We start from the raw sequence: 19,123 nt of genomic DNA on the forward strand, positions 1-19,123 counted from the left end.
CACACACACACACACACATACTAACACACACACACACACACATGCACGCACGCACACCTCTTAGTTTTTTAGATGAGAAAACTAGGGCCTGGCAAGGGCTATGTGTCTCAAAGGCAGCTAGGGGTTGAGTCAGTCAGGACTGAAGAACTCAACCAAGGATTCTTAAAATTCTATCAATAGATAATAGTGTTGTCCTACAGTCAGACAAGTTGTTTGTGATAGGATGGTGGAGAATAATTATCAGCAATGAAGATGGTGATGATGCTGATGGTGATGATGATGCTGATGGTGATGCTGGTGATGCTGATGGTGATGATGCTGATGGTGATGATGATGCTGATGGTGATGCTGATGGTGATGATGATGGTGATGATGGTGATGCTGATGGTGATGATGCTGATGGTGATGAGAATGCTGATGGTGATGATGATGGTGATGATGGTGGTGATGATGGTGATGCTGATGGTGATAGATCCCTGTCATTTACTGGATCTGTTTCAGGCATGGTGCTAAGCTCTCTCCAAGGATTATGTCATTTAACCCTCTCAATGATCCTATGATACCACTAAATTATCCCTAATTATTCCATATTCAAAAATGGAAATGGAAGGTTAGAAGGATGAGTAGCTCACCAAGATTGCACAGTTGATATGTGGTAGTGACAAAATTATAAATTTTGCAATCTATTCCATTGGGAAAAGGTACCATTTGGCCTATGAGATCTTCTCAGTGGGATATCAATAAGAATAAATGAAATACTTTCTCTATATGGACCTTAGACCAGGCAACTGAATTCTAGCCTCACTTTGGCACTGATTGGTTCGTGAACTGGGGCAAGTCACTTCACCTCTCTGAGTCTCAGTTTTCTTTTCAGCAAAGCCAGGGAGCTGATGGCCCCTGGTGATTTCAGATTTGGGGTAGAGGAATTGTCCTCTGAAGGTGCCAAAATTTCTCACAATTACTTCAAATCCATTGTAACCTCACTTAGGCTTCTGAGCCTAATCGTAACTATCTCTTGCACTTATCTCTCACATCTCTGGTTGACTACACAAGTCCAGGCCTTCACTGCCCCTCACATGCACCACTGCGATGGCTGGATTCTTTTCCTCTCTGTGCATCACCTATATAGATGCAAGATTGACCTTCTGGAAGTGCTCTTCTCATGTGTCACCTCTGTTCAGCTCCCAGCTGCCTTCGGAACAAAGGCAATGGCTTTTGCTGATGCTGAAGGCCTCGTGACCTGGAGCTGGCTTATTTAATAAGCACCTATCATATTTTCACTACTGTAGCTGGTTGCTTTTTCATAATTTAAAATAGTACAAGAGATTTCCCAGTGTTCATGCAAAAGTAATAATATGAACATTAATCTTTGAGACTTAATCGTGGGAGTGGGGAAGGCTAGTTATTATGGTCAAACTTTTTCAGTGTTTGGCAAAACCAAAGTAATCCTGTCATCATTTACTTGGTTTCTTGATCTCCCTTTTTTTCCTGTCCCTTTGCCTCAACATAATCACCACATATTTAAATTCTATCCACCCTTTAATGCTCAGGCAGACGACTGCCTCCTGGTTGGAGATTCCCTGCTCTGTTCAGCTATAAATGGGAGGTCAGGACTTGTGAATGTGGTGGGCACATAAAACTCAAGGTATTTGGTTAAAAAGTGGAGGAGAGAGTAGCGATTCTTCCCATAGGTAAACTGCTTGGTTTCTGTGTCATGCACAGAAGGTGATGTTATATGCATGGCTTTCTTTTTAAGAAAGGAAGAATTGCACTGCATGCTAGGACACTAACAGGGGAAAGCCATGCATCTTACTAATCCTTGGCCTGTGTGTGACTAACTAGACAGGTATTGTATCCTTTGAAAAAGCCAATGGTATATCTTCCTATGCCCCGTTCCCTATGTTCTGGGGCACATATATCTATATTATGCTACTACTAGAGAATAATTCAAAGCAGAGCTCCTCCTGATGGCAGGTGATGAATGGTAGTATGAAATTTCAGGACTTCCATTGCAAATTTGACTGAGATTATTATTCTTTGCTCAGGGTTGCAATTAAGACAGGATGTCATCAATAACCTCCCTCCTGAATTGCAGAAGTGAAGATTAAAAGTCCTCAAGGACTCCTTTAAGAGCCCGCCTTCACAGATCTGTATTTTCAAACACAGAAGTGATAAAACTTACCTTTGCTGACCTTATCTAATGAGATGATTCATCCGTCACACATGCAGAACTATAAGCTAAATATTTATTTAACACAAACACGAAACACAATACCAATGAAAGAACTGCCTTTAAAATTTTTTTTTTCTATTTAATTTTCCTTTGCCTTAAAATAAAGTCCTGCAGTAGCATTGTGTCAGGGTCGCTCAGTCCTATCAGATTACAGAGGAACATTTGTTTGTACACAATGGGGTCAAGCTTTCTAAAACACACTGCACATGTGTGTGGCATTGATAACCTTTTATCCTTCTTTCCTTGTTGTAAATCACTGGAGGATTTTAACCTTTGAGCAAGAGATTGCCATCTCCACGAAAACATTAAGTTCCTAACTCTGCTCTTATCTCAACCATCTTGCTACTTTCATTTACCACATGGAGGGGTTTCCCTAAGCCCTGGCAAGACAATGCATTTCGACTGCCATATGGGGTTGGCTGCCAGGCTGTATAGAGCCTCAGGGGACTTGGGTGTTGGTCCAAACCTTTACAGTTCTGTGGTTCTACCCTTTACGAGGTGAGATTCAAAATAACAGAGTATTCTAATAACAACAATAGTGGCCCAATCAGAGCAGTCCCTGGTCACTGCAAGAGCAGAGGCCTCAGGGCCCTCATTGCCAGTTAGTGGGGAGGTCTGTGCAAGGGTCCAAGGCAAGCAACCCGGTGACCGAGGCAGAGCGGGGAGGGGGCACTTCGGACAATCCAGGGGCCCCGGGACAGCAGTTATTTATCTACTTTGTGGTTTCAATTATTCCAACATTTTAATATTTGTCAGCGCCATCTTAGCCTTCTGTGTTCCCTCCTTTCCCAGCCCCCATTCACTCCATATCTCTGACATCAGGCATTGGTGTCCTTAGCCAGTGACTTCACTTCTCTTAAATTTCCATTTTGTTAGACTTTAAGAATAATGTCTGTATGTGTGCTACTTAAAATGAAAAAAGTATTATTTTTCCCCCCAAATACAGTACCCTGAGAAGTCATGGCCATTCCAAAACTTCCTTAATCTGGTTGGTCTGACTTTAGTCCTCACCTTATTATGAAAGGTATTTTCTAAAGGGTAAGCTGGGACAAAGTGAGAGAGAGGCATGGACATAGATACACTACCAAACATAGATAGCTAGTGGGAAGCAGCCGCATAGCACAGGGAGATCAGCTCGGTGCTTTGTGACCACCTAGAGGGGTGGGATAGGGAGGGTGGGAGGGAGGGAGATGCAAGAGGGAGGAGATATGGGGACATACGTAGATGTATAACTGATTCACTTCGTTATAAAGCAGAAACTAGCACACCATTGTAAAGCAATTATACTCTAATAAAGATGTTCTAAAAAAAAAAAGTATTTCCTTTTTTTTTTTTTTTTGCGGTACGCGGGCCTCTCACTGTTGTGGCCTCTCCCGTTGCAGAGCACAGGCTCCAGACGCGCAGGCTCAGCGGCCATGGCTCACGGGCCCAGGCGGTCCGCGGTATGTGGGATCTTCCCGGACTGGGGCACGTACCCGCGTCCCCTGCATCGCAGGCGGACTCTCAACCACTGCGCCACCAGGGAAGCCCACATCTGTAGTTTTAATTATCAGTTTAACTTTATTTCCACCTTGATCTCTTTGCTAAATATTAGGAGCATCTTTCCAACTGGACTATTCCACCTGGGTGTAAATTCAGCTCAGCCAGAACTCATGTGTCTCTTCTCTCCTAACCCACCTCTTCCCAGGTTTGCCAGCTGCTGGCTTCATTCTTCAGTTTCACAGACTCACAACCCCACAGGTATTCCTGGTTACAAGAATCGAGGGCAGGAGTCGGGGGAGCAATTCAACCATTCGCTAAGTCCTGTAAATACCTCCACTGCCATGTTTTCTTTTCCTCGGCCTCCATCTTGGTGTGGACATTACCATCTCAGCATTATCACTATCACCGGGATGACTGCAGCAATCTCCTGAACCCTCCCTCCTTTCCTCCCTGTCCAATATCCAATACCATCAGCTGATTCTTTTGCCTAGAACACTATTTTTCATAGATTGCCACTGTACCACATTCAAGTACTCTGAACATTCTCAAATGCCCAGAGAATTCACCTGGCAAGCATGGTCACCGCAACCTAAGGAAAACCCAGCCCTGCTACATTTTTCTTCCATGACACTTGGATACAGAACAGGCTGACCTACTCACAAGCTGTTATTGTACCTTTTTTTGCAAAATGTGTCCCAAATATTAACAACAAATATTGGTTGAATGGATTGCTAGCTCTTAGCTTCTTCTCACACAATTCGTGGCAGCTGAAATGACCCACTCCTCCCTTCTGAGATTTACTCATTATTTCAGGTCTTGCTTATTCCCTTAGTAACAACAGTTGCTATCATTTATCAAGCCCTCGCTATATGCTGGCATTAGACTAAGCGCTCTGCATGTACTAGGCTCATTTAATCCTTAAATCCTATATTGTTTGAAATAGCAATATCCCCATTTTACTGATGGAGAAACTGAGACTTCGGTAGATTAAATCACACCCCCCAAGTCACACAGTATGTAGCCAACTCTGTTGCCGAATCTGAGCTCTTACCCTTTATAGCACATGCCTCTTTTCTTGTCTTTCGAGCGATACATCATTCTTTGGACTACTCTGCATTTCTCTCCTCCGCTACTCTGCTGGCCCTGGCATTTGGATTTTTTTGCAGCACTGTTGTGGTTTTTGGAGCACAGCGTAGGAATTAGGCCTCTGGACTGGTAAGTCAGGCTGCCTGAGCTGGAATCCCAACTTCCCTACTTGCCAGCTTTGTGTGCCTCGGGCAACTTACTTAAAACTCTGTGTCCTTTTGTCTATAAAGTACGTATTATAATAGTACCTGAGGTATTGGATTATTGGAATAACTATATGACTTAATAGTCTTTGTAAAGCACTGAACACAGTGCCTGGCACATAATAAGTACTCAGTAAATATTACCTGTTATTATTAAAATTCCCAAGGCCTGTGCCTTGCCTCCCATTCCGAGTATAAGCTGATTAAAGGAAAGGATTCTCTGTCTTTGTAATTCCACAGCTCTTTGCACACCTATCACCGTAAATGCTTCCACTAAGCTGTGACTTTAAAGGTTTCACCTTGGTGATTTTCTTTTAGGAAACAGGCAAGACGCCAGTTATTTTAACCATCATCACTAGAATCAGACAACGTGAGTTGAAATGCTGAGCTGGTAAATAACGTGTGAATTCATAGCGCCTCAACACAGATATTTAACCCAACAAGCCTTCCTGCAGCACCTACTCTGTGTTGAAACTCCCAGGACCTGGGGAAACTGAGGCTGAGAGGCCCCACCCCCACCCAGTGCTCCTTATAAAGGAGACAAAGATTACAGCGATGAGTGATACTAATTTGGATTTTACTGAGAAATGTCAGCGAGGAAGTTTCTAGGGACACATCTTCTGATTAAAAAACAGCTCTGGGGATTCCCTGATGGCGCAGTGGTTAAGAATCCACCTGCCAATGCAGGGGACACAGGTTTGATCCCTGGTCCAGGAAGATCCCACATGCCGCAGAGCAACTAACCCCGTGAGCCACGACTGCTGAGCCCACGTGCCACAACTACTGAAGCCCACGCACCTAGAGCCCGTGCTCTGCAACAAGAGAAGCCACTGTAATGAGAAGCCCAGGCACCGCCACGAAGAGTAACACCCGCTCGCCACAACTACAGAAAAGCCCGCGCGCAGTAACGAAGACCCAACTCGGCCAAAAATAAATAAGTAAATAAATAAAATCTATTAAAAAAAACCCAAACAGCTCTGAATTATTGTCTATCCATCTATAGATCAATCCAGAAAGTGGCAGATCATGCAAAGGATAATTAGTATTTCTTTTTCTGGGAACTGAGACACATGTTAAAATGACACTGAGTAGAATAGATGACCCCCACCCCCGTAGTCATTTGGCGGCAGAAGAGCACGTCCTGTTTACCTAGAACATTTCATCTGATTTTGTAAACTCTGCAAGTAACAGGGAGCCCATGAATCTGCAGAGAAGCCAGTGGGGTTGTTCTGATTTAAACTTGAAAGGCAGTGCCATTGTCTGGGGAGTAGAGATGCCTCTTCATTCTCACCTGCAGACGTGAGACGGGACTGTTCCTCTCATAAATAGGGCCACCAGAATCCTAATCCATGATGTTCACAGCTGCTGGGACTCCTGCCCCCAACTTCTCGGCTCCATGAAGCGGTTATCACTTCTGCTTCTCAATTTAGACTTTATCTCTTACAGTTTGGACTCAGTGGTTCTCAACCCTCACTGCATAACAGAATCACTTTGGAGGTTTAAAAACAAACGAACCACACAAAAAAACCATGCCCGAGCCGTTTCCCCAGAGATTCTGACTCAGTTGTTCCAGGGAAGTGTCTGGGCATCGTTTTCTTTTTGTTAAGTTTCTGGGGGTGATACCAATGGACAGCAGGCATTAGAATCTGCTAAAATCTGGACCAGGCAATAGCTTAATCTGCCTACAGACTTCCAGCACAACTGGGAATCCATGTTGCTACCGAGTTGATAGAATCTAGCCAATCCCATTCATTCTCTATTCCACATGACTTTTATCCTTATGTTGGAAAGGCAGACGTCTGGGCTTCTTCTTATTTCAGTGCCCCCAAAAGATTAATTGTGAGACGCTGAGCAAACAACGAAACCTCCGAGCCTCTCATTTTCGTATTCCATAAAATGGGAACAAGTTACCTGCTTTACCTATGACATGGTGAAGGATGAGGCGGTCTCTACCAGGGGCTAGCACTGCGCAGTAGGGTGAAATGATTAACTGAATTACCCTGAGAAAGAGTCAAGGCAGGCAAATTTAACAGGATGGTCAAGAAAGCACCAGAGAATGTCCAAAATCAGCAGGGCCGACTGGCCCTCTAGTATGGGGTAGAGAAGCCTTGGGAAGGGCAAGAAGATGCCAAGTAGCAACTGAAAGTATTTTGTGATTATTCTTGGACTTGACGTTGCTCATGCAACTTCATTCCAGATCCTCTCTCCATGACCCATACCGACTAGTTCACAGTGCTTTCTTCTTATTCACTTGTCTCATAATAATGTATGGAAGGAAAAAAAAAAAAAAGGCCACCTTTTTACAGAAAGCTAGAAGAAATAGAAAATGAACCCATCTGTTAAACCCAACTATTATCCACTAAATGAAAAGGGAATCTCTCCCACACTCTCCCCATTTTCCCAGAGCCAACCACTTAATCTAGCTGGCTAGCTATCATCTATCTATCCATCCATCCATCCATCCATCTATCTATCTGGTTAATTTTCTTTTCTTTTATTTTCCAGAACAGAATGCCTTTGATGGCCTTCAGGAGAGAGGCCCAAGCTACTAGTTGAAAAACCTAGAATTTAATCCCTGGGAAATTGTTATGAACACTATTAGTTGCCAAAACCAACACAAAAATAATAATGCCGAAAATGAATAAAACTCTTCCAAACTTTTCTAAATATTAAAAGAGCTGTTCACATTCCCCATGTATTAGTTTTTCTTTCCAGTGAGAGGAAGGTATTGTTAAAGAACAATACATGGATCTGACAATGCGAATTTCTTGTACTCCTATGTGCCCTGACTTGTCCTAAGAGCTGGGAAGACAGAAAAACAAGTCATTTAACTGGTAACATACACAGCAAACAACTGATGGGATAAATTTGGGGAGGGAAAAAAACTAATGCATATCGGGTATGCGGGACTTGAAAAATTGTTAGGCATAGTCTATTATAGTACGAATATAGTCATGCATTACTTGTGTAATTCAAAAATGAAAGGCCCCAAACATTAGCCCTTTATGAAGGGAAAAACTGAGCTGCAGTGAAGTGGTGTGGCCTGGCTTTCTACAAAGTACAAGAAAACATGGTTTAAACCCAATCCAAAAATGGGCAGAAGACCTAAATAGACGTTTCTCCAAAGAAGACATACAGATGGCCAAGAGGCACATGAAAAGCTGCTCAACATCACTAATCATTAGAGAAATGCAAATCAAAACTACAATGAGGTTTCACCTCACACCTGTTAGAATGGGTATCATCAGAAAATCTACAAACAACAAATGCTGGAGAGGGTGTGGAGAAAAGGGAACCCTCTTGCACTGTTGGTGGGAATGTAAATTGATACAGCCACTATGGAGAACAGTATGGAGGTTCCTTAAAAAACTAAAAATAAAACTACCATATAACCCAGCAATCCCACTACTGGGCATATACCCTGAGAAAACCATAATTCAAAAAGAGTCATATACAAAAATGTTCATTGCAGCTCTATTTACAATAGGCAGGACATGGAAGCAACCTAAGTGTCCATCGACAGATGAATGGATAAAGAAGATGTGGCACATATATACAATGGATATTACTCAGCCATATAAAGAAACGAAATTGAGTTATTTGAGTGAGGTGGATGGACCTAGAGTCTGTCATACAGAGTGAAGTCAGAAACAGAAAAACAAATACCGTATGCTAACACATATATATGGAATCTAAAAAAAAAAGGTTCTGAAGAACCTAGGGGCAGGGCAGGAATAAAGACGCAGACATAGAGAATGAACTTGAGGACACAGGGAGGGGGAAGGGTAAGCTGGGACGAAGTGAGAGAGTGGCATGAGTGTAAAATAGGTAGCTAGTGGGAAGCAGCCACATAGCACAGGGAGATCAGCTCGGTGCTTTATGTCCACCTAGAGGGGTGGGATAGGGAGGGTGGGAGGGAGATACAGAGGAAGGAGATATGGGGATATATGTGCACGTATAGCTGATTCACTCTGTTGTACGGCAGAAACTAACACAACATTGTAAAGCAATTATACTCTAATAAAGATGTTAAAAAAAATGGTTTAAGCAAACCACACATCATAGGGCATTTCCTTCCTTCTAGAACACTCGAGACAAGCCTGCCTGCTCTTGATCCCAGCACTTTTCCTGACATCCTTCCCAGCGCTGACCTGCAAACCCCTTTCCCCTCAGTCTGGGTGGGGCAGCATCTTACATTTCACATTCCCAGGACTGCCTGGGACCTGAGGATACCCATGCCCCTCCTGCTACACTCGGGGTAGCCTCCCCTGCTGCCTGGCATGGATACACTCACATAGCAATTCAAAAATGCTCTGGTCTTTACGGTACTTTCTGGCTCAGGGATGGGAAAACTAATTAAAAAGAAAGAAAAAGGAAAGGAAAGCTTTTTTTATTTTAGAGGAAATCCTAAAAGCATCCCAGCTCACTGCCTGACACTCAGTCTCCCTAAACGCAGTGTCACCAACTTAACAAACAGCCTGCATGCAAAATGCCCTTGACCAGACATGCTCTGTGCTCCCAACACACGTCACAGCTACAGAAAAGAAAATCAGGCAGAGGGTCGTAACTGAAAGATGACTTAAAGCAGTGTCAGAGTGACCTAGCTGCCCCTGAGATCTTGCTACAGAGGGAGACAGACCCCCATTAGGAGAAATGCCTGTTACCTTCCCAGCACCGTTGTCCCAGGCCAGCTCCTGCTCTGATCAGACGTCTAACAAACTTCCAGGTCTCCACTACGAGGCCATTCACCCCACAGCCTCATGCTCGGTGAAGGGAGAGTCAAGCAGGACTCGTCGGGAGGGCTCAGGCAGGTCCGGCAGCTCCAAGCCGAGCTTAGTCTCGCTGCTGACCAGTGCCTTCCTGCCGTGGTCCTCCGAGCCTCACAGGGCCATCCCCGATGGCTAGGCGCTGTTTGAAAGCAAGAAGTGGTTTCTGGTCCTCTTCCCTGGATGGCGCATGCGATTTCCCTCACGCCCATGGGAAGTCCTTCAGGTCATTCTTATCTGGAAACCTATTCACTGAGTGGCCAGACTTGTTTGGCCAATGCCCTAGTTTTTGTTTTCCTTTCTCCAAGAAAAAGTTCAGAAAATGAAACCAGAGAGGACCCCAAATGTGTTAGAGCTCATGGCCGGTGTAGGATGCCTGGATTAAACCTTTGAAAGATGTCCACTAAATGAGATTGCGTTTTCAGAAAGGAAATTACAATTATCAATGAGTTTCCTTTCTAGTGGCACCAAGAAATCAGAGATTAAAAAAATCTTGAATATGAGAAGACCTAGTGAGGTTGTTTAGTCCTAGCCCCGGGCTTAAGGGAGGGTTGCACTTCAAATATGTCACCTTCAGGGGCATCCAGTTCTCCCAGATTTCCAGGGAAACTCTATGAATATTTGTGCATCTAACTACAAATTCTGTAACACTTAAAATATCATCTCAATAACACTAATGTTTAAAGATAAGGAGATACCTGGAAAAGGGCAGGTTGACAGGCTGCAGTCAGGTGGTTGGGTTTAAAATGAATTAGAATCACTATGTATAAAATAGTCAGTGAGAACCTACTGCATAGCACAGGGAACTCTACTCAGTGCTCTGTGGTGACCTAAACGGGAAGGAAATCCAAAAAAGAGGGGATATACGTATACATATAGCTGATTCACTTTGCTGTACAGCAGAAACTAACACAACATTGTAAAGCAACTATACTCCAATAAAAATTTTTTTAAAAAAGAAGAAGGAGCAAAATAACATCCCTACAGATAAGAAAACATGGCCTAATCTTACCCACAAACGAGAACTGTGAATTCCTATTTCAAAATAAATTTAAATACATTTTTAAAAAACATAGTAATCAACTATACTTCAATTTAAAAAATAATTCTATAAAAAATAAATAAAATACTACCCTTGACCAATAAGTAAATAAATAAATAAGAAGAATATTAAGACACATACACACAGAGGCAAACAGCTTAAATCATGTCTTAGAATACAGTTGATCCTTGAACAATGTGTGTTTGAAGTGCTTAGGTCTACTTACACGCCGATTTTTTTCACTAACTACACACGACTGTATGACACGATCCACAGTTAGCTGGTTGACTCCTTGTATGTGGAACCAGGTTACGGAGCGCTGATTGTAAAGTTATACACAGATTTTCGAGTGCGGGGGTGGGGGGAGTGCCCTTAACCCCTACGTTGTTCAAGGGTCAAATGTATTCCAAATTTCTTACACTAAATATTTGTGGTATTGACTTTTTCTATACGAAATGGACAAAGACATTCCAGATTCTTTTTTATACTAAAAACCTATAATATTAAATTTAAGTAGTAGAGAACACCTGAGTCTTGAGAATGCAAAGTAGCCTGGGGTTAAGCGTGTGGACAGCAGATCTGCCCACTAGTAGCTCCTCAGAAACTTAACAGGTTATTTCATCTTTCTGTGCCTCAGTTTCCTCTTCTGTAAAATCAGGTTAATAATAAGACCTACCTCGGGGTTGTTGGGAAGATTAAATGAGTTCCGTACATGTATAAAGGCTTGTAATAGTGCCTGGCAGTTAGTGAACATGTGTGTTAGCTATCGCTATTTCTGCAGAAAAGAGGTTTTTGTTGTAATATCATGTAGGGATTTGGTACTGTCTTCGCCTTTGTTTTCTGCTGGCTTTGCCTCTGGTTCCATACAGGCGGGCACTTTGAAGATACCTCTAAAATATACCTTCTTGTGTTTGTCATGAGATGTGGTTCCTCTGGGGGTATCTTGAGTGGATTAGTATAGATGTAGATGAACGACACCAGCTGTGTTGGAAGGAATGAAGAAAACGTAGGAGAAGCCTGTACATCATCATGGGGGTAAAGGACACTAACAGAACTTTGCAGGCTGGCGACTTTGGAAAGTAACTGTAAGAGAGAACTGAATGTCTGGTGGCAGAGTTCGCCCACTCCGGGAGAGGAAAGCTTGCAGACCTTGATACTTCAAAAAAGAGTGACAACGTGGGGGACCTTGACTCAGATGCATCTTGTCTTAAAAAACACCCTGCTGTCAGTCAGCTCCTGGGTTAACGCTTCTTTGAAAGCGCTGTCTTTTCCCTATTTGCGTCGGTTTGTGGGATGCCATCAACTCTGACATGGGACAGGGCGCTGTCAAGGTGGCTGTCCCTTTGCCTCACTGAAGAGCAATTCCTCTCTCATCCATAGTCCCGTTTGTTGCTAGGAACACTCTGTGCTCGTGGCACTCACTTTACAATGAAAACAAAGACAAACAGAAAACGGGACCACCATATGGTCTCGGCTGCAACCCAGAATTCACTGCTGATGGGAAGACTTTGCCCTGTCGCAGCTACAGCTGCCCTGCCGTTGGCTGGGACAGAGCCCTTCTCCTGAGTTCTAAGATGTTGTAGTTGGTGGCAAATTGAACCCAGACTTCAACCAGACTGCGATGGTGCAGCCTGAGTAACTAATTCACTAGTCGTGTTAATCTATGTTTGCGTTAGTATGAGGCACCTCTTAGGGCTTGAGGGGATAACCTCATTGGAGACAGAGCTATTTGCTCAGGCAGAAATGTCAGCACCAAATAAATGTGTCTTTCCCAGCATGCTCCAGGCTGTGTCACGCCTCTGCCCTTCCCCCTTCTTCATCTGGCTAACTTTTAATGTTCAGTTAAATTGCAGATGTTATTTCTTCCAAGGACCCTCCTAGCTCTCCCCGGCTGGGCCATGTGTTTCCTCTCCCTGACCCCAAACTATCAGGTATGTGTCTTTCTGCAGGTACCAGACTGAGCTCAAATGATCATTTTAATGCTTAATGCATTGACTGTAAGTGCCTTGAGGGCCGGGCCCCATCTTATTTATCATATGCCCAGCTCCTCACTCGGTGCTGGCATGTCCTAGCTGATCCATAAAAGCAAACAAAAGGATTACCATATGGTCCAGCAATCCCACTCCTGGGCGTATATCTGGAGACAACCATAATTTGAAAAGGTACATGCACCCCAATGTTCACTGCAGCACTATTTACAATAGCCAAGCCATGGAAGCAACCTAAATGTCCAGTGACAGAGGAACGAATAAAGAAGATGTGGTACATAGATACAATGGAATATTACTCAGCCATAAAAAAGAATGAAATGATGCCATTTGCAGCAATATGGATGGACCTAGAGGTTATCATACTAAGTGAAGTAAGTCAAAGAAAGACAAATATTATACGATATCACTCATATGTGGAATCTAATTTAAAAATGATACAAAATGAACTTATTTACAAAAACAGAAACAGACTCACAGATTTCAAAAACAAACTTATGGTTACCAAAGGGGAAATGTGGGGAGGGAGGGATAAATTAGGAGCTTGGGATTAACATATGCGCACTACTATATATAAGATAGATAAACAACAAGGACCTACTGCATAGCACAGGGAACTCTACTCAATATTCTGTAATAACCTATATGGGAAAAGAATCTGAAAAAGACTGAATATATGTACAACTGAATCACTTTGCTGTACACCTGAAGCTAACTCAACTATACCCCAATAAAATTTTTTTAAAAAGGCAAACATAAGGAAACTGCTTCATCTCATTCCATGGCTGGGTTCTCCTCTTAACACTGGCATGTCCCATGGCTCAGTCTTTGGAACTCTTCTCTGTTGACACTTATTCCCCAGGTGATCTCCACCAGTTTTGTGGTTTAAATCTTGGTGCTGGTGACTTCCAAACATCTACCTCAATCACAGACCTCACTCCTGCACTTCTGACCAGTACATCCAACCTCTCACTTGATAAATCCACTTGTATCTTCAATAGGCTCTCAAACGTAACATGTCCGAAAACAAAACTGGTCTTCCCTCCCAAGCTAGCTTTTCCAACCGTCTCTCCCATCTCAGTGAAGGGCGTCTCCATCCTTCCAGGTTAGCCAGACCAAAACTCCAAGATTCATCCTCGAGTCCTCCCTTGCACACTTTAATTTGTCAACAAATCCTGTCTACCTCCAAAATACACACGTGGCTGGGTATTTCTTACCCCTTCCACTGCTATCACTCTTATCAAACCATCATCACCTCTTGCCTGGATGATCATCTTTACCTCTAATTGGTCTCTGTGTAAGACTGCAGTTAAAATGGTCTTCATAAGATCTAAGCTATGTAATGTCCACCTGCGCTCAGCCATGCGCTCATCTCACACAGTCAAGCTGAAAGTCTTTTCAGTGGCCTGTAAGGCCTACACCATTGGCAGCTTTGCTCCTCCCACCATATCCCCCCTTAATTCCTCTCCTTCTTTCCACGTTGCTCCAGCCATGCCGGCTTTCCTGTGAGCCAGGTTGTGCCATCCCAGAATCTTGGCACTGGCCATTCTCTCTGCCTCGATGCTTTTAGCCCAGATACCCTCGTGTCTCACTCCCTCACCTCATTCCCACCTTTGCCCAAACATTGCTTCCTTAGTGATGCCTTCCCTGACCACCATACGTCACACTTCAGTCTTCCCAACCCCGTTCCCTGAGGAATTTTTTCCATATCACGTATCACCTCTAATACACTATAATGTACTTATTTATTTTATTGGCTGTCTCCACCTTCTAACCCTCCACTAGGGTGTAAGCTCGCTGAGGGGAGAGATGCCTATTTGGTTCACTAAAGAAGCATATTTGAAAGTGTAACATGAAAGCAGAGGTAAGAATGCCACGATATTAGTATATACACAGCAGAGGTATACACCAAAGTCCATAATTATTCTACTTGTAAAACGCTCACACTTCCACGTCTTGGCAGGGTACGCCCTATTTGTCTTTTTTTAATCCACAACCAGATGCTGGTAACACTTTTGACCCAGTGTGACTCAGGGTCAGCTCTCCTTTGTTATTTCTATAACGAGGCCAGGAAAATTCCCCTCTGGCACTGACTGCAAGGAAGAAACCGACAGAAAATTGGGCGGTTTTATGGTATACAAATGGTCTTCTTCTTATCTTGTGTGTGTATCTTGGCAGAGTCTCTGCTAATTGGAGTTGATCATATTTGTACTCAGCTGCGGCCTCTCAGGTTTTATTTGCATTTGCTGTTACTGGATCCATTCCAGCGATAGACAGATTTATTATGCCTTCTTGGCATAAGTATCTTTCAGATACTTACATTATTTTGCTGTGGTAGATCCCAAAGCTTTCCATCTTTTGGACCAACTGGATACAGTTGACTGCCATATTCCACCCACCTTCTTATGTCTCCCGTGATGGTCCTAGCTTCGGTCAGAAATCCAAAGCACCCTCCAAGTGAAGTCCTATTTTGGACCACAGCCAAGACTACCTTCCCTGCCTTTTCTTGGAAGAGGGAGAGACAGCATATGGGAAAATGGAGACAGATGCAGATGAAATGCAGAAAATGCAGAAAATGGAGACAGATCTGTAGAGGTGACATCAACAGCCTTCTCTTGGCCTTTGTTGACCTTTTCTTATGCAGGGTTGACCGTCAGTGGCCTGGCAATCATCCCTAGCCTTTGGATTCCACCTTTGGCTCTTACAGGTGACCCACTAGCCCATCCATGCAGCAGGAAGTGCATACTGTTGCCCATATGTCAGCCACACGCTGCAGCCTTGGTGTGCACGGATGTCAGAGTTATTGATGGACCAAATGTATCACTGACTCCTCCTCCTTTATCCCCGCCCCCATCCCCACTACCCTCTCTTTCAGCAACATGGAGAAGAGCTAGGTATTTGAGGACATGGGCATTCCTTCTTGTCTTGGTCTGGGAAGGAAGCTCTTTTGAAGGAAGCTGAATCTGGTCTCAAGTGTGCAAGTTCCTTTGTACGTGAACATGGGTGGTGGCTCCTCTTCTAACTTCTGCTCCTTCACTGTGTGTCCTGGGTGCAGGTGCTCTGATGCAGGTATCATATGCCTCAGGCAGCAGTGAGGGCATCTGCTAACATCCCTAGTCCCCATAAGGGCACTTTCCATCCCGATTCAGGGCCTCAACACTTCCTCTGCCACCAAAACAAAGGTTCCCCCATTTTTGCCTTTGATCGGAGAGGTGATTTCCTCAGAATTTATCAAGCCAATGAGTGAATAGCCATGATGTTAAAAGCACCAGACAAATGAGAGCTGAAGAGTCACACATGCCAAGAGAAAAGTCAGAATCACAGGATCTGAGAGCCAAGGGGACCGGGCGATCATTCATTCCAGCGACCATGCTAGAGGGAGCTGAGAGGCTTCACCAAGGCCACAACACCCATTAGTGTCGGAACCAGAATTAGACTTGATATCTCCTGTCTTCCCAGGCAGGACTCTTAGCATGGTGCCTTGGCGCCTGCCCCAACCCCCTCTGGATACTCAGATACCCTTTCTTCTTACCTCTAAATTAAGACAATTCCCCAGGTACAGGTAAGGGGTTGATCCCTATCCCTAATGCCTAAGATACAGTGATGATTTCTGAGTAGAGAGAGACAGTATTAAGCTTGTGTTAGACCTGTAGTCTTTTCTTTATGATGCTTGGTCCACAATTTAATTAGTGCCAGAAATGATGCTCTAAGTAAGTTATGCCAAAGCCTATATCCTTTCAAGAAAGAAGGTTAAATGATTCTTTCTACTGTATTAGGATACAGCTGAACTGAAAGTGTAGTGAAGGGCACCATAGTGGTCTGAAAATTTTGGCGCCAGGTAACATAAGCAGTGTAGACTGTCACCTCTGTGGGAGGATTTGAGAAGCAATAGATAAACCTATGTCCACCTGCCTCTAATTCCTAAACTTACACCTTTAGAGACAAATTGCTTTAAGCGAAGGAACCACCTCTGCTCTGACTCAGATGCCTTTGAAAGGTGGATATATTATCCATTTCCAATGAGTTGCATGTAAGCATGAATTAGTTTAAGTCATCAAAGAGGCTTTAATAACAAGAGGGCAATTGGGTAAGGGGGGGAGGGATAAATTGAGAGGCTGGGATTGACAATATACACACTACAATATATAAAATAAATAACAAATAAGGATCAACTGCAGAGCACAGGGAACTCTGCTCAAAACTCTGTAGTAGCCTATATGGCAAAAGAATCTAAAAAAGAGTGGATATATGTGTATGTATAACAGATTCACTTCGCTGTACACCTGAAACTAACACATTGTAAATCAACTACACTCCAATAAAATTTTTTAAAAAGAGGGCAATGGGGTTAGAGAGAAGTGGGGTATAGTGGAAAGGGGGGAGTATTTCAGAGAGCAGTTCTTATCTGTGTCTGAGAGCAGACAGACAGCTTATTTATTAAAATTATCCTGCTAATTGTTGGTGGAATTGCTACAATCACGTGGCCCGACAATGCTCTTATTTATGTTGGTTTTCTCACTCCTCCAAATCACCATTTCACATTTTCTCTTTTCTCCTCACTCCTGGCTGTAGTCTTGCCTCCTACTTTATTGAGAAAACAGAATCAATCAAACGCTCGTCTTCCTATATGCAAACATCCCACACTCTTGCACCTGAACTGCCCTCTGGTTTGAGAGGATGACTCAGCCCTGCTCCTGCCGACGACCTGCCTCTTCCTCCACTCGGCTCTGGGTGCCATTTCCTCTTTCATCTTCAGCACTGGATCAGTCCCAGTAGCACACCAACATGTTCTAGAATCTCTCTTGAAAAGCCTTTGACATCTGTCTCTTTCCTCATTGACTGCAATATTTTTCTGCTCCCCTTTACAGCAACTCTTGACCAAAGAGCTGAACACATTGACTTTGTCTCCACTTCTTCACCCCTCTTCTTTGGCTCCCAAGTCAGTCAAATCCATCTTCCTTCCCTAGCTCTGCACTAGCGACTCTCATGACCGTCACCATGGTCTCCACATCACCATGGTCAATGGTCCATTTGCTGCTCTCATCCTCCTTGACTCTGCAGCACCATGTGACAGAGCTGGCTGCTCCTGCCTCCTTGAAATCCCATTGGCATCCAGTCTTCTGATGTTCCTCCTACCCCACGGGTTCCTCCCACCTCTCAATCCCCTTGGCACCCTTTCTTTCTCTACCTGCCCTCTATATTTAGCCTGCCCCAAGCCTTGTCCATGGTCCCACCATCCTTTTCCACCTGTACTTTCTTCCAGGGTGGCCTCACCTGGTTCCACACTTGAAAAAACATTCATGGATGAGGGCAAAGTAAAGATATTTCTAGACATATAAAGACTGAAAGAGTTTGTATCTCCCTGGCCCTGGATGAAAGGACTGTAGGATAAAAAAAAAAAATGATTTGGGGGCATGGACCCTTTTGGCCATCTGGTAAAGACTATGATTCCTTCTCTGAATAATGCCTTTAAATGTATAGAACAAAATACATAGGATTACAAGAGAAAATAATTATATTGAAATATAGTTATCAAAATAGTAAAACAATGTGATTTAGTAATATATTTACTTCTTTCTTAATTTATTCAATTAAAAAATTTAATGAGGCAGCTTTAATGACTATCACACATTTCATGGGGTGATGGGAATAAACCAGATTTTTGAGGGTCTGCAACATAGTAATGTGATACCAAAATATCTGCGATTTCTATTGGTGACAAAGTCATAGGTACTGCTAATACTGCTGTGGCTTGTTACCTAGGTAACAAATTAACAAATTAACAAATATTAATTAACAAATTAACAAACAAATTAACAAATTAACAAATATTAATTTCCTAATTAAAGGAAATCCTAAACTGCAGTTAGAGGTTAGTAAAAATAAAGATATATTTTTCCCATTCAAGTTTGTGGACCCACCGCCAAATTTTATTCATGTGACGTCCATGAACTTAAGATAATGTAGTTAAGAAAGAAAAATGGACACTCAAGAACTGATCACTTAAAATCTGTTTTTTAACTATTAGTTTTTTAAATTATTAGTTAAAAATGACTAATTTGGAGGTGAGATTATAATAGAAAATATGAAAATACTAAGTAGCTGTGACAAGGAACATCGTAGGTATTCAACGAATACATTTTTAAAGACTGAATCAAGGGGAGGTTTTGTTTTGCAGCTCATCCCGTTTTCGGGGGCTAGGATGTCTATACCGTCAGGAGAATCCAGTGCTTTCAAGGGCACAGTCACGGCATGGTTATGGCTGCTAACACACCATGCCCACCAAGGCCCCCCAGTAGGGTTGCAGGAGTCCCCCTACATAG

At 43.2% G+C, this 19,123-nt stretch overlaps 1 protein-coding gene across 8 annotated transcripts in view; it reads right to left on the minus strand.

Moving 5' to 3' along the window:
* Positions 1-19,123, minus strand: part of ADGRF5 (adhesion G protein-coupled receptor F5) — a 112,084-nt gene that overhangs the window by 67,081 nt on the left and 25,880 nt on the right. The window contains exon 1 of one of the 8 annotated variants that reach the window (XM_033423867.2): positions 9,669-9,956. The exons of the other annotated variants lie outside the window; for them this stretch is intronic. The gene's annotated coding sequence lies outside the window, so the exon portion shown is untranslated. Of the gene's footprint in view, positions 1-9,668; positions 9,957-19,123 lie in introns of those variants that run through there. 8 annotated transcript variants of the gene reach the window in all.

This window comes from Orcinus orca, chromosome 10 (genome assembly GCF_937001465.1).
Source record: "Orcinus orca chromosome 10, mOrcOrc1.1, whole genome shotgun sequence".
In the NCBI taxonomy this organism is placed as follows: Eukaryota; Metazoa; Chordata; class Mammalia; order Artiodactyla; family Delphinidae; genus Orcinus; species Orcinus orca.